Source organism: Sceloporus occidentalis, unplaced genomic scaffold (genome assembly GCF_023333645.1).
Source record: "Sceloporus occidentalis isolate IW3139 unplaced genomic scaffold, rSceOcc1.0.p SCAF_2, whole genome shotgun sequence".
In the NCBI taxonomy this organism is placed as follows: domain Eukaryota; kingdom Metazoa; phylum Chordata; class Lepidosauria; order Squamata; family Phrynosomatidae; genus Sceloporus; species Sceloporus occidentalis.
In genome coordinates this window covers 176865608-176891633 of record NW_028316982.1, presented here as the reverse complement: position 1 = coordinate 176891633, position 26026 = coordinate 176865608, and the positions used below count along the sequence as shown (strand labels likewise).

Below are 26026 nucleotides of genomic sequence, written 5' to 3'. Positions count from 1 at the left end.
GCAAACTGCCTTGTGCTGGCATTGGTTCCACTTTGCTGTTGATTGTTCACTTAATACTCTGTTCTAGATATTTGTAAGGCTTTTCTCTGATGAGATTTGGAAAAAAGAAAGATGGCTAATAATGGTGAAGAATACAATATTTTTATGAATAGTTCAGCCTAGATCAAGGATCTTATCCAAAACAAAGCAGGAAAACCTGCACTGTGGGAAGAGGTCTTCTGGACTTGAGAGAGAGGTCACACTTTTCTTTTCACTCCTGGAATATGTAAAATATATCTCCTGGCTACAGACATTATTGTTTATGCGTGCCATAGAGAATGAATTGTTTGATCACTGTGTGCTTGCCGGTTACTACAAAACCTCTGTTATAGAGTGAAGAAATGTAACTGTGTTTTCACTTGGCCACACTATCTTTGAAAAACATGTGTGTGGTGCTGTGAAAACTGGGACAGAAACAATATTGGATGTAGTAAATCACTGTAGCTGCCACAAGGGCAAGATGGTAGCCATGGTAACATCATATTAGTGGCAGAGAGTCACATGCAGTGTTTCCTCCTTGTTTCTTTTACAGTGAATTTTACCCAATGTATGTGAAGTTGTAGGAAGGAAGGCATCAATTTGGTTTGATGTCCGGGTATCCCCATGTAAAGGTGCCAGTAATGAAAAGCTGTCTGAGGCATTCAGAATCTCACAGACTCACTCTTACAACCTGCAATGCTTTTATTTTATTTTAATCTGAGTAACTGTGGGATAGCCAGCACCCTCCATTTCCCATACACATTGAAAGTTCAGCTATTTCAAATTGAATTAATTGTATGTTTTGGCCAATATACATAAAGTTTCCAGGTTCTGAATTCTCCAACACATCACTTCTGTGCTTTCCAAAGTCAGTCTGTCTGCTGTCCATTCAAAAGTGTTGTCAGTGTCATGCATGCCTCATTTGAGTACCCCAAGATACACACCAACATAATGGCTTTTGGAGTCTGTGATCCAGTCTGGCTACAATCTCCTTCTCAGTGGCACTATTTATGATACAATAGGATTAAATAAATGAGTCAACAAGCAACAAATCCAGTAACAAAACATTAGAGAGAACAGAAGGCACGCCACTTTCCAGCATCTGCTGCCTGGAGTGGGTACATCATTCTACCTAATTGTACTACCTAATGATTGAGCCAGCCTGGTTTCAGGTTTGATTCTACATTACATTATTTCTACATATATATAAGTCAAATGAATGATAGATATAAATACCAGTAACTGCTTTGTGTATTGCAACAAAATAAAAATAAAAATGCATTGCAATTATGCCTTCATTCGACCAACCAAAAAGAATAAAATACATTGCACAAGCTTTCATGTCCCACAGGTTTCCTCATCAGGTATGTATTCTAAAAGTACTTTTAGTGGAACACAACGGATGGTCACAGAACTCCATCTTTCCTAAGAAGTTAATGCTGAGTTAAGACAATGGTAGAAGGAGACTTGATGCAAGTAAAGATCACCCCCTTGTTGGTCATGAGACATTTGAAAAACAAAAGGAAGGAAGGCAGTAAATGTTCTTTTCTCTATTGTTATCAGGCTATTTCTTTGAGATCTAACCTTTATCTGGAATTACCAGTCTAGCTGGTTCATGCATGTGTATTCTGCTATATTTTGCTACATGTCCAACATGGCTGCCTTCGGTGTGCAAAAAATGGTTGGAAAGAAATTGTTAGAGTAGACCCACTGCATCAATGGGTTGCATGTAAGTATGGACTAAGCACTCACCAATTTATTTAGCTGGTCTACTCCAGCTACAACTAGCAACTGGATTTTAATCTGTGCCATTATGGGAGGGGGCTAAAGCGACGTAAGCTTATAGAAACTTTGATAATTATAGGTGACACTATGCATATTGCTATTTTTGTTACAGTAATAATCCTGGGATAAACAGGGGAAATCAGTGGAATCCTTTTCAGTTTTAGGTTTGAAAAAAGTTTTGAGGATACAACTCTTGTGTCTTATCTTTTCTGATGCTATGTGTATCCTATAGTAAAATTATGTTTTTAAAGAATGCTTGATGAAAGTACTGAAGTAGAGAGAGAAAGAATGAGAGAGACATTAATTTGGTATTTACATCTGGGAATATTTCACCTATGACCTAATAGTTGCTTTGAAACTGTTGTACATCCACAAGTAGCAAATTGTTCTCTATACAAGCCTATATTATTAAAAGAAACATTTCCACTTGCCATAACATTCCTCTTGTCTTTCTTAGAATGGCTCTGAGTTTATTTCAATATTTTATTTGTTTCACTGAAGTACACTTTTGTTCCCCAAGTGATGAGGAAAATAAGGCTTTTTACATTCTTTCAGGCATTATCCCAGCCAAATTATCCGGTATCAAAAACCTTAGGAATTTAACACAGTAGGTGTTATTTTTGAGTTTTCAGTCATGAAAGTTTAAGACACAATGAAGACACTTTTTTTGCACAAGGGAAGTGATTTCAGAGTCAGTTCTCTGTTATTTGTTTAAGTATATGAAGCCATGGAAGAGCTCCACAAACAATATGAGCATGAATACATAACCACTATTCAAACCTCTTCATACTATATAATCACCATTTTCAATGGCCTGATATGGAACAGAATTCAGTATTGATAAAAATGGAATATTTCTATAACACTTGAAGCTGCAGGTGTGAATCAGCATACCATTTAGGATAGCCCTCCCAGAACATCAATTTAAAAAGAATAACACACGAGGGAGAGAAAAAAATCTAGCCCAATGTACTTCCTGCATGCTAAAGCTCTGTATTAGAAAAACTGAAAAGCAACACACACAAATAAAATTATCACAGCCATCCCTCCCTTGAAGTGCATTGAATAATCTCATCTTGAATACCCAACTCCATGACAAGAAATTATTAGGCAACATGATACCCATTGCATTTACTATTTTTCTGCATGTAATATGTGTGTATGTATGCATTATATAAGTAGATGCAGCGAGCTGGGCTGGAAGAACCTCACACATTGCAGATGGAAATGATACCGTTTAGCAAGATCTATGAAACATTGTGTAAATCAGATGTGCAGCCACAAGATAATTCTCACATTTTTACAAAGGTAGCAGGTGGCTTTGACGTGGTAAATACACAATGAGGTTTAGAGGATCTACTCCTGGTTTTACGAACACTATCCAACGTGCTGAACGTTTTGTCATCTGAGAAAAAATAAAGACCAGTGATTCTTATATCATAATATATGTGCCTGATACAGAAGCCAGAATAATATCAAAAATTTGCATAATGTATTTTGTGCTTTTTTTGTTCCTATAAAGGTATCATTTTTGTTGTTGTAGATTTTGTTATAGTTTGCTGCATGACCAAGGTCGCTACCTCTGAATATCTTTCTTGTAGTTGTAAGATTAGCCTTAACATCTGCCTTCTTTTTATTGGGCCTATAACTACTATCACTATTCTGCACTTTATCGTTTTATTTATATCATTTGTGTGTTTTAATTTCTTATGTTTTAACTTGTAGGTTGCAACAGTAAGTTTGTTTTCTTTTTTACTCAAATGTAAACTATAACATTTTTTAAAAAAATCATTGTAAGCCACTTTGGGTCATGCTGGGATAAAGGTAGGATATAAATAAAATAAATACAGTGGGTCCTTGTATCCACTGAGGTTTGGCTCCAGGTGCCCCTGTGGGTACCAGAATTTAAGGATGCTCAGCTCTCATTATGTATAATAGATTAGTAAAATGGCATCCCTATATGAAATGACAAAATCAAGATTTGCATCTTGGATTTTTTTTTTTTTTTTTTTTTTGGGGGGGGGGTATATTTTCAGACCATAAATGGTTGAATCCATAGATGCAGAATCTGTGGATACAGAGTGCCGAGTGTAAAAAATAAATCGTTTGATAGCAATTGTTCCCTTCTAAATTGCTATAGGACAGCATTAGTTTCTCCTCATTTACCACATTCAATCAAGAAGAAAAAGGCACCTCCTTCCTTTAATCTGAAACAGACACTTAGTTAAAATGGCTAATATTTTTAGAACAATTCACCCTGAAATAGTATTACTTTAAATTCTCCTAGACACAACATTTAAGTTGCTGTTTGTGTTGTGGAAAAGGTCTCAGATAAGCGCCATTGGTTGGAGTGCCTCAGGAGCAGACTGTCCTGAATTTCATCTTGGTGGCTCTGGATGGTATGTATGTAGTGTATGCCTTTATAAGGAAACAGAACAGCTGTAGCAAAACTGGCAGGAAGTTGTGGCTGAATAAGAGTGCATGTAAAGTACTGCATTAACCTATTTTCAAACTACTGCAGTCTATTCATTTAATTAATGTATGAAACCAGAAGTGATTTCCTAAGCCCAGACTGAATTCCATGTCCCAGATATCCTTCATTTACCTTGATAATAAACTATTTTTGATTCCTTTTCCACTTGTTATTTTTCTGTAAGATATATTTATTAAATAGGAAATTTTCACCCACCCACACATGAAGGATATTGCAGATGCATATCTGTGCAATTACACTGGGTAAATTAGATTGTTACAAATTCTTTTGTAATAGAATGTGACATGTTTTAGGGGGAAAAAATCACACAGAGGATGTTTCATGGATATAAAAAAAGCAAGAAGAGAGCCTCCATTGGGAACAAGTAAGGAACTATCTAGGGAATGCCGAGCAAAATATGTGTGTGTGTTGTGTGTGTAATATCAAGAAGAGCCTGATGAAGTGGAGGCATAATCATAAGAAGGAAACTAGGATGGCAGCTCAAGATGCTATGACAGCTACAGTTGATCTAGTGAAGCCTGCATCAGCACAGATTGTCATATGGAGGAATGGTGAAACTTTTTCCTCTGGTATTCAGAGCCTTGAAATCTCGGTGTTGTTGTTTTTCTCTAAAGCGGTCCTCTAAGGTGTGATTTCAAGGTAGATACCCACCTGTTTGGAACACTATGTCCAGCACGAGTGAGTTTGTAGGGGAAATATTGGGGGCAAGAGTAGCTAGAGCCAGAAAGCTATGGCTATGTGGCTTTATGGATCTGAAGAACAATAAGGCATTGTCTTACTTGGAAGGATCAGGCAGTAGGAAGTAAGCATCAGTGCCCCTACATCCATACTCAGCAACTTCATTTCAAAGCACTTAAATCCTATGAGTTACAAGTTACAATCTCTTTGACATTCATTATGCCCTCCAACATTGTACTTTGCCGAGGACACTGAGGACACATGACCCTGAGCAAGGCCGAGAACAGAATTATCTACATACATTTCACTGTCTCACATGAGGCCACCACAAAACCAGATAGCCAGGAATTAATTACAATATTGCAAGATAGGATGAGCCACCCTTCTTTAACTTCGCACCACTTAGAAAGCTGCCACCTCTGACCCCACACATTATTATTATTATTATTATTATTATTATTTATATAGCACTGTAGATTTGCACAGATCCTCTATTCTTCCCCTCAAGAATTCCAGAAGCCCCACACTACATTCAAATTCTCCCCAGTGCGGTGCTACAGTGGGGAAAAAAATAGCACCACAGAAAGGTTTTAAGCCTCTTTATTTTGAAACAGTGCTCAATATGCACCAGGAGACTGTCAGTTAATCTACCCCTTTTAAAAATCACAAGGAGGTCCAGGTGCTGCACTCTTATTGTCCAATCTAGGGGTGTCCTAAATCTATCTCTAATGTCCCAGACATCCTTTTGAAACTGGAATACTTGTTAACTTGCATGAATTTCCTCCTTCTGAACACACAAAGGGAGGACAATTGTAAGCCAACAGTCTAGGAATTTATGTTTGATTTCAATTTTAGGTTATGTTTTGGAGGGATAAATGTTATCTGCATTAAAAGAAAGACTGTGATAGCCTGTGAAGGGCATAGTGGGTCAAAGCTTTAGTCCATTACATGAAAATTCAGAGGCTTATGAGCTAGTTTTACATGCCCAGTAAAGAGTATACCACTATTCAGGAATTCTGACATGCACCACATTTTCCTTCATGAGACTCTTTGCCTTTTGCTGATGAAACTCATGCATGAATAATGGATCTGATGGAGAGCCATCACATTAATATTGAAAGAAGAGTTGCATGAAGCTGACATTCACCTGCTCTATTTGCACTCAGTGGCAAGCCTGGAGTCTTCTCCTGAGTGCATGATTATTTGGGGGGGAGAAGCGGAATCTCACATTATTATTCTCAGTTGCCCAATTTCTTCAAGCATTAGCCACATTCTCTTTCTATCTGCTTCACTGTGAACCCTTCCAAAAGATAGCAGGCATCATTTAAATAGACATACATCTATTAAAATATTCTCATTTAAATCAAAATGTGTCAGAGAAATAATTGTTAACACTAAGGTTACATCTACACTGTGGAAACAATACAGTTTGAAACCACTTTAACTGTCATGCCTCCACCCTACAAAATCCAGGGATTTATAGTTTTGTGAGGCACCAGCACTCTTTGACAGAGGAAGCTAAAGACCTTGTAAAACTACCAATCCCATTATTCCATATCATGGAGCTAGAGTACTTAAAGTGGTGTCAAATAGCCCTTTTTCTATAGTGTAGATGTTCCCTGAGTTCTTTTCTCTTTTTAAAAATTTCTGCAAAGCTACTTAGGCCTCATTCTGACAAACAGAAAGGGAAGGTGGCAAACCTGGTTCTTTGCTGTGCCATTCTGACCAGCCAAAGATGTTTTGCTGGAGCAGCAAATGACAATCCCTGCAAGTCAGGGCACACAGTACTGAAAGCCAGCCAAGATAACTGGCATTTAAGTCAAAAGGAATCCCATGAACACTTCTCTCTCTCTCTCTCTCTCTCTCTCTCTCAATCTCTTTGCGTGTGTGTGTGTGTGTGTGTGTGAGAGAGAGAGAGAGACAATAATAAATTTGCTTCTGTAATGCTTTTCTAGAAAAAAAATTCACAAAAATTAAGTAATGAAAACCAAATCGGCATTAATTAAGTTGTACTAGTATTTATCCTCTCTGCTGTAGTGTGCCTAAATAAGCTCTGTGTAATCTGCAACCTTCAGAAATCCTGTGAATGTGAAATTGTAGTGCTACATAAGTACAAATTTTATTCAACAGCTTATATAAACAAACAGTGTCATTTGAAGATCCAGGAGCAATCTAAATAGCCTGGGATAAAGTTGACAGAAATTATGAGAGTTAGGTTATCAAATAAATTTCTAAACTATGAACATTCCTCAGAGCATTTTGAAATCCATTATTACAAAATAGAGATAATCTGACTCTGACATTCTTCTGCCTAGAGTAGGTTGTCAATGACTAGTTAAGAAGTGTGTTACAGAGGAAGGAAGAGGAGAGGAGAGGCGAGAACAACCATAACTCTGAAGGAGCTGGAGACATATGAACCTGAGAAGGAAGAAATTGCATATAGAACAGCTAGGCTTTATGGAAGAACGATGAGGGGAAAACCCATTGAGGACACAAACTCATTTCAAAGGCTCTGTGGAGTTTGCAAAAAAGCATGTGGCAGACACAGCACCAGTATCGGGCAATTGTAGAGGAAAGCCTTTATCAGAGCACAAGGGACTAGGACTAAGGCAAAGAATCATCTTCTGGTAGGACAATGACCCTAAGATATAAAGCCAAAGTCACATTGGATTGGATTAAAACAAGATGTTTAATTTCTGAGGATGGCCCAATCAAAACCTAGTACAGTCCAACTAAGAATCTGTGGCAAAACCTGAAAATGACTGCTTATAAGTGCCCGATTCCAACCTGACAGAACTTTTACCAAGAAGAATAGGCAAAAATAACACAAAGTTGACATTGAAGATTATCACACTAGGGCTTACTGTCTCTCAATTGTCTCTGAATCATTGAGGAAGTGAGTGTGTGTGAACGCCTGGCACGCTTCCTCAGTGTCATGGAATCGTTGGCTCCCTCTAGTGTTACTGAATAGTTCAGAGAGAGTGAATTTCCTCTTAATGCAAAGTTTCCGTTAAGAGGATATTCACTCTCCCTGAACAATTCAGTAATGCTAGAGGGAGCCAACAATTCCATGATGCTGAGGAAGTGCACGAGGCATTTATACACACATGCTTCCTCAACAATCCAGGGATGATTGAGATGGTAAACCCTAGTGTGATAATGAATGAATGAATGAATGAATCTTTATTTATATACCGCTATTCCAATGATCACAGCGGTTTACAATCAGTTAAAATACGAAAACGGCAAAATCCAATAAAAGAAATCCCCCCACATTAAACGATAAAATACAAGCGATAAAAATATCCATCATTCAATCCCCTTTTAAAACCATTAAAACCAATAACACCAATAACACCAAGGACATCCATTACATTACAACAGCATAAAAGGAGAAGAGTGGAATTAAGGGACATGGGGGAAAGCAAGGTGGAAAAAGTGAGTCTTTAGGTTTTTCCTAAAAGACTCCAGGGAGGGGGCTGAGCGGAGCTCGTCAGGGAGAGAGTTCCAAGCCTGTGGGGCCGAAGCAGAAAAAGCCCTATGTGCAGACATCACATATCTCGTGTCAGGGACTCTCAAAAGCTGTTTCCCACCCGACCGGAGAGTGCGGGGCGGATTGTATGGGGAGAGGCGGTCCTCCAAGTACCCTGGGCCCAAGCTTTGAGACCCAAGGGGACTCAAAGCAATGGCCATGATAGTGACAGAACAAAAAGGAAAAGGGAGTGGAAGAAGAAGAAGAATGAAGCTAGCAACCCCTTTAAAACTAAAAGAAGATGCACTGCTGTAATTGCTGTCAAATGTGTTTCTACAAAATATTAACTAGGGCAATGAATGCCAGTTGGTTTTTTCTGTACTTAACGTTTATGCCACAATATCATCCCAGTGTCGAGCAACTTATGTACATCATATGGTAACAATGGTGGGATACAGACCGCCCAAAAAAGGCGGTCTGCTGCTGCCTCCATTTCCGCTGGCGGGAAGCCTCAGCCTCCAAATGGCGAGGATTCCCGGTGGAGAAGAAAGAAGCTGCATTCGCGATGTCACCTGGGCGCTGTGATGTGCAGATGCTAGGTGTCCATTACGTCAAAATGGCGGCGCCCATGTGAACAGGGCGCCGCCATTTTGTACATACGCCGTACATACTAGGGGTGCGGGCGTCTAAAAGAGACGCCCCCAGGCAACCCTAGTACGTACAGAGTATGTACTTGGGTGCCCATTTGTTCAGGGCCAATGACAGTTAAATCCATTTCAATTCCATATATAACACAACAAAATGTTGAAAAAGTCAGTGAAGAGGTGTAAATACTTCTACAGTATACTGTATATCACTTCTACCCCTCACAGCAAAGTGTTAGGGTAAAGAGGCCTAGCTTTTCCCTTACATGATATTTCTCTGTAGGTAATTATTTTCTTATGGGCAGCTTGCCATCCTATAGTTTGATGTGACATTTTTGATACCCAGGTTTACTACTTCATCAGCTTGTTTCTAAGGACCTAGCCTTAAATGATTCACATTGGAAAAGTTTTCCTACAGATATCTGGGGAGAGGGGAGGGAAGGAGAGATCTGCAGGGGATGAATAAGGAAAAAGAGACTGAAAAAGAAGACAGGAAGAGAAAACAAAAATGATAGGGACAAAGGCAAATAAAGAATGCAACACAAATGGTTTCCTTGCAGAGCTTTGAACCCGTAACTGGATCTGAATAGTACTTTTTTATATGTACAACTGCATTCATGTAGAAGTCATAATTTCCTTCTTATAATTAAATATAAATTTAATTTACCATTTTAATCACTGGAGCTCTGTTCTATAAATTATTAACACCAGATTCTTTTATCTTTGTGCTTTTGAATTCTCTGTGCTGTATTTAGTGTTTTTTAAATTGAATAAAAACAATTTTGTTTTTAAATTCACTACTCAGATGTTAGGGTGTACTACACAAATGGGGGTTCTCTATTCAATACCATTCTTGCATTAAAATTTGTACTAGATAAGCACTTGATCATCATTATCTACTCTGTGATAGAAATCATCAACTGTGTATGAATACTATAAAGTAGGACTATGCAACCAATTAAGCTGAATCCAGAATAATGGAATGAATTGAATTGATTCAGATGAATTTGTATGAGGTCTGTATTGGAACTGATTAACCCTGTTTGGTTCCAGAGTAGAATAGCACAGTTCAAAATGCTTCAGAATGAACTAGGTATGCAAATATTAAAAATAAGCAGAGAAAACCCAGCGATTTTGTCCTCGGTGTAAGAAAAATAACAAAGTCAAGTGATGTAGAGATAGAAGAAGGGTAATGGGTTTTGATCACTGGCAACATTAGCATGCAATTTTGGGTAAGAATCTCATCATCACACCCCAAGCACAATGCTAATGAAGAAGGAGGGAGGGAGGGGAAAGAGAAATGTGGTAGCATCTTTAAGACTAATTGGTTTTTATTTTCTCATGAGCAGCTATTGATACAAAACCACTTCTTTAAATGCAGTGCCAAGTGGTATTGAAGCCACAGACATAAAAAGTAATTATACAGTTGTGGGACTGGGATAGAATGTAATAGTATCTGGAAAAATGTAAATGTAAATGTAAATGTAAAGGGCAGTTTAAGGTGATACTGGTCTTTCAAAGGTTTACAGTGGTTAGTTGGTGCTGATGGGACCATGTTACAGAAGTTTCCAATGCAGTCCAAATCACAACATGTCTTCACAGGGAACAAAGTGATTACTAAGAGGATCTCAACATGCTAATAAATAAAGTATGGCCTTGTTTTTCACTGTTTCTGCTATATTATTTAATCAGTTATTTGCAATTGTAGAATAAAGCTAAAAATAAAATGCTTGATCTTTTCCACAAAAGAGTATTGTTCCATCATTCTTAACATTAGGATTGCCAGATGAAATCTATCCCAGGGTCTGAGATTTCCATGTCAGACCCAGGACCTAGGGATGACTCCTTGTGATGACACAGGCAGTGGATATAGGAAATTATCACATGCTTAATTCGTGTTTAGCATAACCGGGGGAAGATTATCACACCCCTGCAGGCTTATCCCATTCTTCTACCATCTGTAAACAGTAATGGGCCTGTCATTGGGTATTAATGTTAACTCCCCTCCTTCTTTTAAAGTATATCAGAGTTTACAAGCTCTTAATACAAAATCAAAAGCAGGGAGCTAATTTTTTGATAATGACCTGGAATATCACATCCAATTTTATGTGGATGTGAGAAAAAATAACTACAATTATTATAGCCTTTTTGGTTTTCTAGTCCAAATCATCTGGGAAGGACTGATTATTGGGACTCCTGAATCTTTATTTGAATGTGGAATGCAAATCACAATTGGATTGGATCTGTATTCATTCAGTCTGACTTGGGATCCCATGCACAGGCAGAGTATGGGCACATTTGGGATGTGCATCCATCCCTCAGTACTTTCTTGCACACATCCCTGCAAAGAACCTAGTGGCTTTCAGCACACTGTTGTCTTTTAGCCTTGGTACTCCACTCAATAATAATAATAATAATAATAATAATAATAATAATAATAATAATAATGATGTCCAATAATACTGACCTTTATACAGTTGCTGTAAAAGACTTAGGGACAAAACAGACAGCCCTTTGTGGCACCTTTGAGGTCGCTTGGGAGCACAGCGTTTACATGCCACACACTCTCAAGCCGACTGGAGGATGACCAGCCATGTACATGGGGGCCAGCTTCCAGGCACTCCAGCGTGTGGTGTTTATATGCCGCACGCTATCAGAGTACTTTGAAGCCAGCTTCCAGCTGCAGCGGGGTGAAAAAGCATTTTGCCAGCCCAAAAAGGAGAGTTTCTTTACCACTCCTTTTTCATACAGCAAAAAGGCAAATTGGGGCCATGGTGTGCAATTGCTGTGGCCTCAGTCTGACTTCAGAAGGGGCAGCTTCAAGCCACCTCTTCAGGGCAGTCTGTTTCACCTCTTAATTGGATAGATATACAGTGCGCCAGCATTATACACAGACTTGAGTGTACACACTTTTAATTGTTTTTGAAATAAGACAGTAGGACAATTCTGAAATTAGAGCTGGGAATTGTTTCATGAAGCATATTATCTCCCCCCCCCCCTCCTTTCAACAACACTTTATTTCTTAGCACAGTTATCTAGCTTGTTTGCTTTGTCCAGGTTGGTCTTAAAATGACTCATTTCACTTACTTTGATTTCCCTTGGGAAGTCATCACACATTCTAATAGATTTCACCCTTAAAATGTTTCCTCGTACTCAATCTTAATTTACTCTGTTCATTACATCTGATTACATCTAATTATATTTCCATATATCTCTCGTAACAATACCTTTCATTTCTTGTTTACATTTTGAGGTTGCTCCTAGGTTCTTCATTCTTTTAGCCCTTCAGTGATCTTTTAAGAAAACCAACTCACACAACATGCTTTGTTTTCTTTTCAAAGATACCATTCTGGATTGCACTGATTAGTCTTAGGCGAGGGACAGATCACCTAAAAAGGGAAGCCTGCTGGCAGCCTAATTTCCTGAAGAGGGAAGCCGCAGCCACCAAACCACATGGCTTCCCTATGGAGGAAAAAGAACCCAGAAAAACCAGGTTCTTTTTTAGCTGCAGGGGTGGCGTAACAAATGCGCCACTGGCTCACTCGTTATATGAGCACCGTGTGGCAACATGCAGATGCTGCGCAGCACTTAAAATAAATATGGAGGTGCCTGTATATACAGGGCTAGGGTAAGGGACTGTGCGGTCGCCACGCGATCCCTAAACCTAGAATCGGCACCAGTACACCGCTTGTTGGTGGTATGTACATAGTATGTGATACAACAAGCCTCATATCTTTCCAGCAATTGTGTTCTACCAGAGACTAAAAAATGAATGAGTTGAGTATGAACTTTTGCACTGAACTTATTTTGCAGCAACTGAAGTAAGCTGAGAAAAAGGGGGGAAACTGAGAGAGCAGAAAGAAACAAAATGTGATAATTGGGCTTCTCCCATTATCTGGGCATTAGAGCTGAGGGAATAGTCTCCCTAATAGGTAACAAAAGGTTCATGATGTGAAAGGGACACTTGAAAGCATGGGCTTCTTTCCCACTTTCAGGAGTGCTAGTTGAGACTGGACAAAACATTCAGATTCTTGGCTACCTGCATCAACATAAAGAATTACAAAACCCATCTGTATTGTGAGCAGAATAGGAGAATCTATTAACTAGTCATATCAGGGATTTGTGATTTGTCATGGAAAGTTCCAATTAGCATTCCACCATCCCACTTTTTGGGCTGATCTAAACTGATTGCAACTTTTGTAAGTTGCCTTTTGTTATTGTAGATTTCTTATTCAGAATAAAATCCTTCCTTTAAAAGTTATTCTTTCACACACACTCTTTTCATGAGTCTTTTGGTCAGTTTCATCTTCTTACCAGGGTTGTGTCAGGGAGAAAGGCCTCTGCAGCATAAGAGATGGAAAGTGCAAGTGGGACCCCAAAGTAGCTTTCTACTGAGTTATTAGGAAAGGATGTCAAATCAGTAGGTAGTGGTAGCTAAGTTTGTTTAGAATGGTCTTAAGGGGTACCATCCAGCTCAGGCAGAAGCAGGAAGGGGCACAAGAGCCTTACACAGGGACATTTTAAAAGCAGGCAAAAAGTGGGATGGCAGAGGATTAATTGGAACTGTCCATGACAAATCAAAATAGCTGAAGGGCACTGAAACTGTCTCTACTTATCCAATCTAGATAGTACCCAAATTCAGCCACAGTACTTTAAAATAGGTTGCAGCTTCACCCGATATAACCTTCATATTACCGATTTGCTAATCAAGGACATGAACCATATTCTTTTCTCATCCCCATGAATAAAGGATGCTATCTTAAAGCATCAATAATAACTTTTAGGCCAATGACCTGGTGCATTCATTAATTATCTGTGACCCATGCATGCATGGGGTAGGAAGTCACCCTTTTATTGAGTACTGGGCCAATCTTTTCCCCAGAATTTTTCTTTAATGTTACTCAGGTGTATTTTACTCAGTAGGTGGCTCCAGGGTGCAATCCCACCAAGATCCAACAGAAATCTTCAGCAGTATGTGGGCATTATGCATTAAAACAACAGACCAGAGGTCACTTCTGAGGGAAGGGATTGAGGGTCATTCAAGGTTCACAACAACAAAAACAACAATAATGACAATGACAACAACAAGAACAAGAACAGATGCATATGGTCCCATAGGCTATATTTAGTCAATATCTGATATATCAAGCATTCAAGTCAGACAACTCCTCAGTCATAAGCATACATATGTTTTTTCCATGTGCTGATGTTTCTAAGCTGCAACTTGTTTATCATATTTACAGACTGAAGATTTGATATCCCTGATTAGCAGGTGAGGAAATATGTTGCATTAGGTAATGCAATATAAACTAGATTCACTTAAAAGACTATTAATTCCAATCTCTGAAGAGTAACCTATGATTGAAACAAAATCAATATGATTAAGTAAATGACAATAAAATCCAGGGGACATTGCAATCAAGAAACTTATGGACCTTTGAAAATAATTAATCATTTAGCCAAGTGCTTATGCTGCTGTGTCACACTAACGTATCATACAGCTGATCAATGATTAGTGCAGCAGTTATTAATTATATGTGCATATGATTTTGGCTTGCTGTATATAAGTGCTGTAACTGGAACAACATACTTTAAAATAGGCTGCTATGAAATACTGTTAAAAAGGAACAAATTATTTTACCAATAACCAAAGTTCAGAGAATGTTGAGATGTTATTTTTTATGCTGGTATAAAACTCCACACAATTCACTGAATCACTTTCTAAAGAGTAGACATGTGGTAACAAAATGGCAGAAAGAATTTTCAAGGAGCCTCTCTGTTCCTTCCTCCACACAAGATGAGACATCCAGTCACCTGTGTTATTGCCCCTTCTTTATTGCTCACAGATCCCCTTATGAGAAGAAAATAAACTAAGGAGATATGGACGAGAAATGAATACATAGCTAATTATTTGGCACTCATTGGTTCTTGCTATATTTTTTTTTATGATGAATAAAACAAAGGAGCAATATTCATTACATTCATTATTTGTTATTAAATTAACAGACAACCAATCTTAGAACATAAGAACATAAAATGCTGAGCGGTATCAGAGTAGTGGACGGTCTAGTGACTAAACTGATGTCCATTGGAACTCCATGAACAGTACATGAGTGGAATAGTATCTTCTTCCTCATTTTTCCCTGCTGTACAGAGGCACTAATCCTAGTTTTTAAATTAGTTTAAAGCTGTCCAAGAACCAAACAGCTCTGGTAGCAGCCAATCCAACAGATAACATGAAGCGTGGGCTTTTACCCATTCTGTTTAAAAATGAATTCTTCCCATAGTCCCGAAAAACACCAAAATCAAGACTCAGCAAGTGCAAATGAAAACCAGGGTGAGGGGGGTTTGCCAGCAGACAATACATCACTAATTAAATAGGCCTTGCCATTCAACAATAGAACAATACACAGATTGACATGGAAATCACTTCCTCTCAACCAACAGTATGTATACCCCATTCTCTTCCATGCCAGCACTCTCTGAAGATGCCAACCACCGCCGCTGGCGAAACGTCACAAATAAATGCTTCTAGAACACAGCCTCATAGCCTGAAAAATCCACAAAAAGCTATTTGCATAGTTTTATAACTAATTATATGACTTGTCTAGGCATGGCCAATAAACAGTTAAAAATGAAGCCTGCTATGTAGTTCTACTGGATGTCAAACACAGATTAAAGATTTGAATATTATATGCAAAAGTACAATTAATATTTCTGCTGTGATCTCTAACCTCAAAAAGATAACAAGCTGAACTTTAAAACTATTTAGTTTTATTTCATCTTTGATACTGCTAGAGACTAATTAGTACAAGATGTTACCATTAATTATTTTCAGATACTAACACATGCCATATATGTTGTGAAGCTGCTGTTGTGACAAGACTTAAATTGGTTGTAACCATTTAGTATAGTTTCTTTATGATGAATATGGGGCTGTACAAACAGCAGCCATGTCATGCCCCCAACAGCAGCCACGTCATGCCTACAATCTGGTGCAAATAGAAGCCATGAAACACAGCTCCTATATGTGCCCTAGAAGGGGCACCATAAGGGCTGTGGTGTGGCCTTATGGCATCCCTTGTGGGAAGTTTGGATGTGATGTCATCATGGCATTCACTATCTGGATGGGCGCGGGCCAAGATGGCACCCAGCGCATGCAGTAGGGTTTGGGAGTGTGTGAACACTTTGCCCTACCGTAGCCCTAGTTCACAGTTAGGCCGGCACAAAGTGCTGGTCTGTACCGTCCTTTTGTCTCTAAATAAACGCTTCTAGAACATCACCTCATAGACTAAAAAACCCACAAAAAGCTATTGGTATAGTTTTGTAATTAATTAAATGGCTTTTCTAGGCATGGCTAACAAACAATTAAAAAGTAAGATAGGATAAAGCAATGTGCAACTTCTTTTTGTAGGTCCTCAAGCTTATTTCAAGACCTTCCAAAATCCTACACTCGATCAAATATAATATTGGGTGAAAAAGCCCAGAAAATGTCAAAACTCACTTGGTGCTCTTGAAAGATTACAAGAGCAGCAGCTTGGGTGTAAATACCCTCTGATGTCCCCTAGCCCCCTCTGTGGCCTGATACAGATCAGAATAATCTGGAAATCATAACCACCAAGTTATTTCCAATTGCAACTTCTGGCAGCCTGGGCCTCAGTTGATCTGGCCTGCTATGGGAAGGCAGAGACAAATAATGGCGGGTTACAGACCGCCCGTTTGGGGCGGGCTGTACCCGCCCCTTTCCCCGCTGTATCGGGGCCTCAGTGTCCAGAGCAGCAGCCGCTGAGGCTCCGATCTGCCACTTTTCAGGCTGCAGGGAAGCGGCAAAAGGCCCCTTCCCCGCAGCCTGGAAAGGGGTGTCCTTGGGGCTTCAAGCCCCAAGGACACCCTGCGGTGGCGGGGAGGAGGAGAAAGGGGCCACTTGGCCCCTTTCTCCTTTGGTCCGCTGGGCACAGCCATGTGAAGGCTGTGCCCAGCGGACCAAACCAGGAAGGAGCTCCGAAATGGAGCTCCTTTATTCTCCGTGCTAAGGGCGCACTAAGCGCCCTGGCGCAGAGCGAGGATGTCACATCCACTCCACCCCGTATAGAGGCGGCGCGGTCGTGACGTCCTCATGGCGGCGGCTGTGTGGAATGGCCGCTGCCATTTTGTGCGCTCAGAGCACGCACTAGGGTTAGGGGGGTGCAGAAGCACCGCCCCTTTCTAACCCTAGTACGCGCTCTGCGCGTACTTTCCTGCCCGTTTGTAACGGGCCAAAGATTCCAATCTCCACTATAGCTGCTGATGAGGAATCTAACATCACTTCACTTCAGCATTTGATTATGGTCTTATAGGCTTCATCATAATAATATTTGCCATGACTAATAGGGAATTCTACCATAAATTGCTAAGCTAACCTGGTAAGGTTAGAACCAGCGTATCTTGTTCTACTCTTGAGAAGAAGAGTACAGAAGAAGAGAAGAATATTTCCCTGATGAAATAAATTGTTCATTCAAAAATGAAAATGATACATGGCTAGTCTGACACCTGGCCTGACAGATAGCCAAAACATCAATCTGAAATGCATAGCTTGTTGGACAATGACCTTGACACATGCACAATGTATGAGGGGCCTCTGGAAACTCTGCTAGATAGCATGAGCTACTAGTTCAGTGCTCTCATTCTGTTCACTCAGATTGTGACACAGAAATACATTTCTTTTAATAAAGTGAGACCCTTGATTCACCAAGCTGATTTCTTGATAGGACTAAGGGCAAATTCCCTCCATTGCCCACCTCCATCCTACAGCATAGGATATAGTTGTTTCTAAACATGGAGGGAAGAACAGAAATTGAAAATGAAATCAGATAGACATCTAAAGGAAATAATGGTGCGATGCATATTTTGGTCTTAATGCATAACTGCGTGCTCTGATCTTAAGAAAGAACTAACATTTCTAGATCTTCTGAGGGACTGTGCCCCAAAACAGCTTGTCATGGGGAAAAAACAAGAGAAGAAGTAACCCAGGACTTAATCATAAGTAATAAAGTCCTCAAAACAGTGGACAAGAAAACAAAATAAAACAAAAACAGCAGAATTGAAATATATACACAAACTCTACTCCATCAACATTGGGTTGAACAGAGACAATGGTTTTCTGGCACACTGCACACATTATAATACTAGCTATACCTCACCCACACCACAGCCTCATGAAGGTTCTCCTGGCCAGTCCATCATATCTCCTTTTTTGGTTCCCACTCTACATTCTAATGCTCCCTCCACCATTCATATGGTTATCAACTCACTTGGCTTTAGTTTATCCTCCCTTTGTCCCCACATGACCATAGTTAAAACTGAACTTGTCACCTCTTCTCCATGCTCACATGTTTTCCCATTTCTATTACTATTCTTGCACACAGCCTGCTTATATAGGTCTGTCTCTGGATCTTCCACTCCATGCAGTTGTGGAAGTAGACTCATGCCTATGAAGTAGACTCAAGCCCTGTAGTCTCAAATGTGGAACACCCTACAAAAGAAAGTAGGCCCCATTTCTTTTAACTGTTTGTTAGGCAGCCAAACCAGTGCTGTTCTGCATTCAGTGTTTGAACTTGCTGTCTTAACTGTTCTAAAACTGGATTCTAGGACTGTTTTGAGATTTCTTTTAGGAGCTGTTAAATAGTATGTATTTCATCAGCAGCTAAGTCTTCTTGAACTCAGTTGAGCATATTCCTACCTATGTAACATTTCAGAAGGTGTTTGTTTTGTTTATAAATTCAGGTTCTTTCCTGTCTGAATGTGTGATGGACTAATGTTGGTAAATTCCTCAAAAATTAACCTAAGCAAAATTTTCACACATGGGCACTACCCAAATTCAATAGGTGTAGATATTTATAGCATGGAGAGGTTGGTGCCTAATAGTCATAAATGCATTAAATATGAAACATCTCTGAGAGAGAAAATAGGTGGCACCCCTTATTCAGAAATGGTGTTGAATACACAAGGATTAAGATGCAGACTTTTAAGAATGAAGCACTCAGAGTTCGTGCCTTGAGTGAAGAATATTAATCACCACTTGTCTTGATGCTTAATGTGACAATAAAAAACATAATTTGTTTGGTTGTTTCTCTTTGCCTGTGATATTTTGTAAGTGTCTTTTGAGATAATGCTTCAAATTTCATTAACTGCACAAATTGCATAGATCATTCAAATTGCATAAATAAACTATGGTCGAGATCCTACATCGGAAACTATGATTCTCAACTTTATAATGTCATAGCTACATTCCTAACAAGATATACACATATTTCTAGTGAATTGTGATGAAGTGTATATGGTGGTCCTGCTGTTATACTATTTCACAAGAAGAATTCATATTGCATTTTGGTGCCCATTGCACAACAGGTCCCAAAACACTTGTGCCCTTTGCACAGTGGGACCAATGTCTCTATCTGCTGAGAAAAGCATCCATCCATAAGAACCAGTAGTTTAATGAGATTTCTTCACATCCTAAGATGGATGGATAAATATGCCAGAATTTGCTTCTCCCACACTTGTTTTTTAAATCCTTAATTGTTTTTATTGCAACTATTAAGAAGCTTGCAAGTTTTGGGGAAATTTGTACACAAATAAATACATGAAACAAAATTATCCCAACTCTGCATTCGTCCTCCCATACAATTTACTATAATTCTGAAGCCTTAATGGATTAATAACCTTATTTATTATGTGTTATCAGTATACATGAGACACAATATAAAATACTGAATGCCTCAAACACTTTGATAATCCAATGAAAAGAATCTTTAAAACAACTGCAAAAAGTCAGATAAGTAGGAGGAATATAATTTCCCCCCAAATGCATGAATGAACACAAGAAAATTACTGACTGTAAGTAGCAATATAAAAGCAAAATGCTATAATTTAATATTTCTGACATGTAAAGGAGAATAGAATTGAAAGGCTTTTTCTTATAATATTCAAAGAAATCTATAGGGGTTCCTATCTATCCCTGCAATTTTGTTTTATTTTATTTTTTGACATGAAGTGCAGCTGTTTTACAAAATCTGTATAACATACTGTTTATAAATAGAGAAAACCATTACTAATGATCATTGCTATAAAATGGGACATTACAATGTGTATTAAGAACATAATAGGCTCTTCATTTTTAAAAACATCCACAAAATAAGGCTTAAATTGCAGTGGGAACCAAGTGTATTGTAAACCAAGTTGAAAAAGAGCAAGAGAGTATCTTTGAAAACACAATGATTGCTTTATTGTATCAAATCCATCCTTTCTTCCATAGAACTCATCTGAATTGAATTTCTCAAAATCCCACAGCATTCTCATGCTATCCCAGTTCTGCTGAGAGACTTTTTTCCCTCCATATAAGTTTGTAAAAATGTTTTGCCCCAAATGTCCTCATGTTTATATTGTCCAAATATCTGCATTTTCTACCTATTTTTCTTGGACTAAAGCCCATCTTGTGTATCACACAGATGTATGCTTTCTTAGTCCATTACCCAAATGATTCAGTGTGTATTTCCTCTCTCTCTCTAACACCTTCCCAACCTTGGAAATATTTGGATCTCTTTGTACTTTATCCCACTGTCAAACTTAGGAGTTACAGGATATTTCCACAGGGAAATTTGAACCCAATGTTTGTCTTTTCCATCCCTAAACCTGAGTCAACATGTATAGGTTTTCCCAGACTTTCCTTTACAATCCTTAAATTAGTTTAAACCTGAGTTGTACTGCAGTTATTGCAGGGGATATCTTTGGACTTATTAAAAGGAAGCTATGCTCACAATCATGAGCATATCTTCCTTTTAATAAATCCAAAGTGGCTTATATTATGTGAATACACAGCATACCTTTAATGTTGAATAAAAGTATTTTCTGCCTGCGGCTTCCTTGCTGTTTAGACTGAAGGAGAGATAACCAGACAGAAAGTTATTTTAAAAAAAGAAAAGAAATAGTAATCCTAGTCAAAGCATAAAGTTTAAATATTTAAACACATTTAAAACATAATAATAAAATGACAAAAGCACTACTCACTACAGTTAAAAACCTTTCTACCATAATGAACTAAGAGCCAAAGACCTATCTAAATAAAAGGGCACTTGCCTGTCAATGGAAGTAGACTAGAGAGGGGGCAACTGAGCCTCCTATGAAAGTGAGTTCCATGACTCTCTCTTTTAAATATGCATTTTAAGGAAACATTTTCACTCCCTCAAAGCAGCATTTTTGATCTAAATAACTGAGTCTAATTTCCAAAAATGTGTGGAAGCATATTTCACAGCCCTCATCTGTTCTTTCCTGCCCCATCTCCACACACAAAATGGAGTATAAAAGCCCAGTGTTTGTGTTAGTGAAGCAATAATAAATGATTCAGACATTATTTCCAAATGACAAAGATAAAATTGGCAATTAAAAAGATAGTGTTGACAGATATTTCTTGAATTCACAGTGGTAGAATACATTTTCTGTCCAGATATTTGAAATGTCCATGAAATACAGGGAAAGAAGGAGAGGTAGTAACATGACCTGACATTTAGCTATCCTGAGCCTCCCTTTTGGTGTTATTGCCAGGAATGATAGAGACCTGTTTGGGTTAACAGATTATGAACACTATCAACATGTTTATGCAATGTAGTGAGGAACTTGGTTGTGAAATATACATTTTCAGACACAGATACACATTGGAGAGAGTTCCACATGTGAATTGTCCAATGATTAAACCTTAACAGTTGTGGCCGGAACCTCTCTTATCCTGCCCTATGGCAAGTTAAACAGCTGAGTTAAACAACTCAATGTTTTATCTGGAAGGAGCTTGGCAAGACAGCAAAGAAAACATCTTTCTGAATATATTTCTGTTTCAGAGGGTGATTGGCAGAATTTATAATACTTATCATTTACAAACTTCCCTCCAAGGCAACAGATGCAATTACTGGTTGGAATTCAAACAAAATTCCATCCTTTAACATAGTTTTAAAAATAGATAGAAAATGGATATTCTGTACACCAATGTAGTTGCCAAAAGTAACATATATTGGTCCTTAAAATATGGGAAAATATATGTAGCTACATAGATGTCTTTTATAGATTATTAATTAGTCCCAAAGAATTCCCTATTACTTACCGATTAGTCTGAAAGTAAAATTAATACTTGAACCTGCTTTTTCCCCCTTAAAAAAAGTAATATATCAATAAAGTTCATTTAAAAGCAAGTAAAGTAGCATTGCAAGAGCCAAGTAGTATGTTAGCTGGTTCCATTCTGGCGTATTGGATTTTTTCTTTTTTAAAAAAGGACAGATATTTAAATGCTGTGTTTTTTATCTAAGGGTACTCAAAGCAATGAACAATTATCTAACATACAAGCATCGGAAAGCTTTTTAAAAAATCCTTAGAGAAAGTGAGACTGCAGATAGAAATATTAAGAATACCAATATGTTCCATCCAGCAACTGTAACTTTTTCCATCACCACCACCACCACCACCACCAGATCCCGTTATATCTGATACAATGAAGTCCTATGGTCCTGTGGTCACTTTAAAGCTGGCTGAATTGCCTTAGGAAATTACTTACAATTTACGCTGTGAGTGGAAAAGGATGACTGTGGTTAGAATGACACTTATGGTCGCAAAATCCAAGCCTCTTGCTATATATACTTAGCAATCTCCATTGCTCTAATCTCCTGCCACTGGTGGTGGGCAAAACTGGTGTTCTACAGTAAAACTTGGGACATCTCAACGGTTTTATTTGGAGTCAATAGAAGGAAAAATGAAAAATTGTGCCACATTCACATCTATGCACCTATCTTCTCCCCTGATTGGATGCAATGTTTTGCCAAGATACATAGGAGAAAGTCTCACCAAACTATCTGAAACTTGCTTTTGAAAAGACATATATTGGTTCAGAATGTAAAGCCAGGCCTTAATCAAAATAGATTTTCCAGATGACAGAGGTAGCTTTGGTGACAGTAACAGTGCTGTCCTGCATAGATGGAGTGCATACAAGTATCTTTCCCTAATATGATGGTACAAATGTCTTCCTGAGATTAATTTTGATCAGAAAAATAGGCAATTCATTTAAATTAAAATAAAAGTCTGAGATATGAGGCAGATTGCTTGTGTTTTTACATAGTTTAGCTTGTGAACTAAGAGTCTGTACAGATTGGGAGAATTCTCCCCCTGATTCTCCACCTGATGGAGGCTGCAGCAAACAAATCCTGCGGCCTCCACAAGACCTAAAAAGAACCCGCTCCCAGTGGGTTCTTTTGGCGCTGCACATCGGGCGTCACTGGCATGCTCAATGATTATGTCTGTGCAGCATGGTGCTATTTGGGCACTGCACACTACGGACATCATTGTGCACCCCGTATAGATGGGCATGTGCAATCATGGCACCCATGCACCAATAGTAGGCCTGGGCGCGTGAAGCTGTCCAGCCCTATAGAACCCTAATTTCAGCCCCAGGCCAGTGCAAATCCAGTCTGTACTGGACTGAAGACTGTGGCGTGCTACAGACTAGCATAAAGCAGTGTATTCAAGCCAATACTAGGGTTAGGGAGCACACACCAACCGCACACTCCCTAACCCTAGTATGTATGGATGGTGCCATCATTACGAGGCACCGTCCACATGGAGCATTTGATGATGACATCACGCATGTGCCATGTCCAAACGCTTATGGTGGCCTGGCTGCAACATGGGAAAGAGCTCTGAAATGGAGCTCCTTTTTGTCATGCACATTGTTCCCATGGCAACCAAACAGGCAGCCCATTTCTCTCATGGCTGTGGCTCCCGGGGTGTACGAAGGCATGAAGGCCCAAGGACACCCCTTTTCCAGACCACGGAGAAGCGGCATTTTGCCGCTTCTCTTTGGCCCAGAATAACAGCGGATTGGGGCTGCCGGGCTGCCGGTGAGGCTGCCCTGGCCCCAATCTGGAGCAAAAAGGGGTGGGTGCAGGCCTCTATTTTTCTTGACTGAAGGCAAGGGTAACTCCATTATCAGTACGCTTGTGAAAACACTCTTGAGTTGTAGACTAATTTTTAAAGGACTTGTCTAAGGTGTTACTTTGCTTCAGCATCTTACATAACTCCCCTAGCATTTAGAATAATACCCAGAGTGGATTCAGTTCCTCAAAGAAAATGCTAATTTACAAATTTGGATCAAAATAGAAGATTATGGGATCTTTGCATTTTCTTTAATCAAGAAAGCTTCCACTGTGTCAGTAGGATGCTGTTGCTGTGTGCTTTCAAGTCATATTTTTTTTTTACTTAATTCTTACATGAACCTATCATGGGGTTTTCCTGATAAGATTTATTCAGAAGAATTTTATCATTCCTTTTCTATAATGTTGAGAACATGACTTGCCCAAAGTCAATCAGTGGGTTTACACAGCTCAGGGGGGTTTTGAACCCTGATCTTCCAGAACTCTAGTTCAACATTCAAACCACTACACAACATTAACTCCTTAGTGACAGTAAGATGGCCTTAGAATTGGTTGTCCCTTATATTAGGTCTAATTATAGTGATTATGTTTTGGTCTTAAGCATATTGTTTCATTAAGTTGTCTCATTAAATTTAAAGGAACACATATCTGTGCAAATGTGTTGATGATCATGCTGTTGGCCTTAGACTGGTTTTAGAATATAGTTCATGCTTTTAAGCAAATAAGCTCTTGAATCCCAATTAACTGATAGTGGAAAAGGTTCAAATTACATAAAGATTAAATTAAAGAGGGACACATTATGCTGTGGTCAAATGCACATTACTTTAAATATGAAACATAGAGCTGAGCCTATTTTTTTTCTTCCAGTAAGTTTGTAAGCCTGCACACTAGAACAGAAATACCACAAAGTGATAGAAAATACCAAAATCTCTCCCAACTGCTTCTCTCCCAGCCCTTACACAACATAAGCAGTCTTATTGGAAATATGAATCAGTTTTAGGTTTTGCAGAGTAAACAGAGTTGGTATGTAGGAGAGGCATAAGTATTTTATCATATATAGATAAATAGAAAAATACTGGTATAGATCCATCAGTTGGGGTGGTGGTATCAGTATTGTATGCTTAGTTTAGTTTAGTAGTTTGGTTGGACTATGCCTCTGGAGACCTGGGTTCAAATCTCAGCTTTGCCATGGAAACCAATTGTATTGTTATAAGACATAAGAACAAAGCTTAAGACCTTTTCAATAGATGAATTTCCTCTTTGGGCATTTTGGAAGATCATTTTACTGGTCATTGTAGTGACTGGCCTAGTAAATTGGGTAACTCTCCTGTAACTCTGCAAGTTTGAGTTTCCTTTTAAAGTGCATCTAACCTCTTTAAAAATCTCAACTTATAATTTATTTTATATTCAAAGGCCCACTGGGTTATGATTGCTTTTACTGAATTTTCTATGAAAAAGCAGAAAACCTGGATCTCGGTAACTCTGTGATTCATGTTGTTTTGCTAATCTCCCATGTATTTTTTAATCTAAAAGGTTTCAAATCTCTATGTAAATCCTCCCAGATATTCTCTAAGGTACTTAATTTATTATCCATCACCTGGGTATCCAATTTCTTGGAAAGTTGAACTTGCAAATTGAGGATAGAAGAGTTTTTTTTTTTTAAAGCCATTTCCCTGTTAGTACTGACTTCCCATTTTGCCAACAGTTCTAGTTGTGTAAATATCCACTATGAAACCTACTCTGGATCAAACTGCTGTAAGGAATTGGAGCACTGATTCTACAGCAGATTAGAAAAGCATGGTCTTAATGAGCCATAGGCACCTGAAAGTTTGAATATTTACACCACAATACATTCTCTCTTCCATTTCAGGATGTTTTGTATCATCATTTTAATTTACCTGTACTATATCTGTTGAAATCAACCCAAACAGTTTTGGTTATTTCCAAGGTGGTGCACTGCAATACAGATTTGCCTTTGTTGATTTATGCATCA

General features: G+C 38.7%; 1 long non-coding RNA gene across 1 annotated transcript; it reads right to left on the bottom strand.

Annotated features, from left to right (window-relative positions):
- Window positions 1-710: 710 nt before the first annotated feature.
- On the bottom strand, window positions 711-26026 carry LOC149319376 (uncharacterized). The gene is made up of 3 exons (XR_016279857.1): window positions 25932-26026; window positions 20950-21001; window positions 711-1022 (listed from the first exon to the last, which is right to left on the bottom strand). It is a non-coding gene; the product is annotated as an uncharacterized LOC149319376 (long non-coding RNA).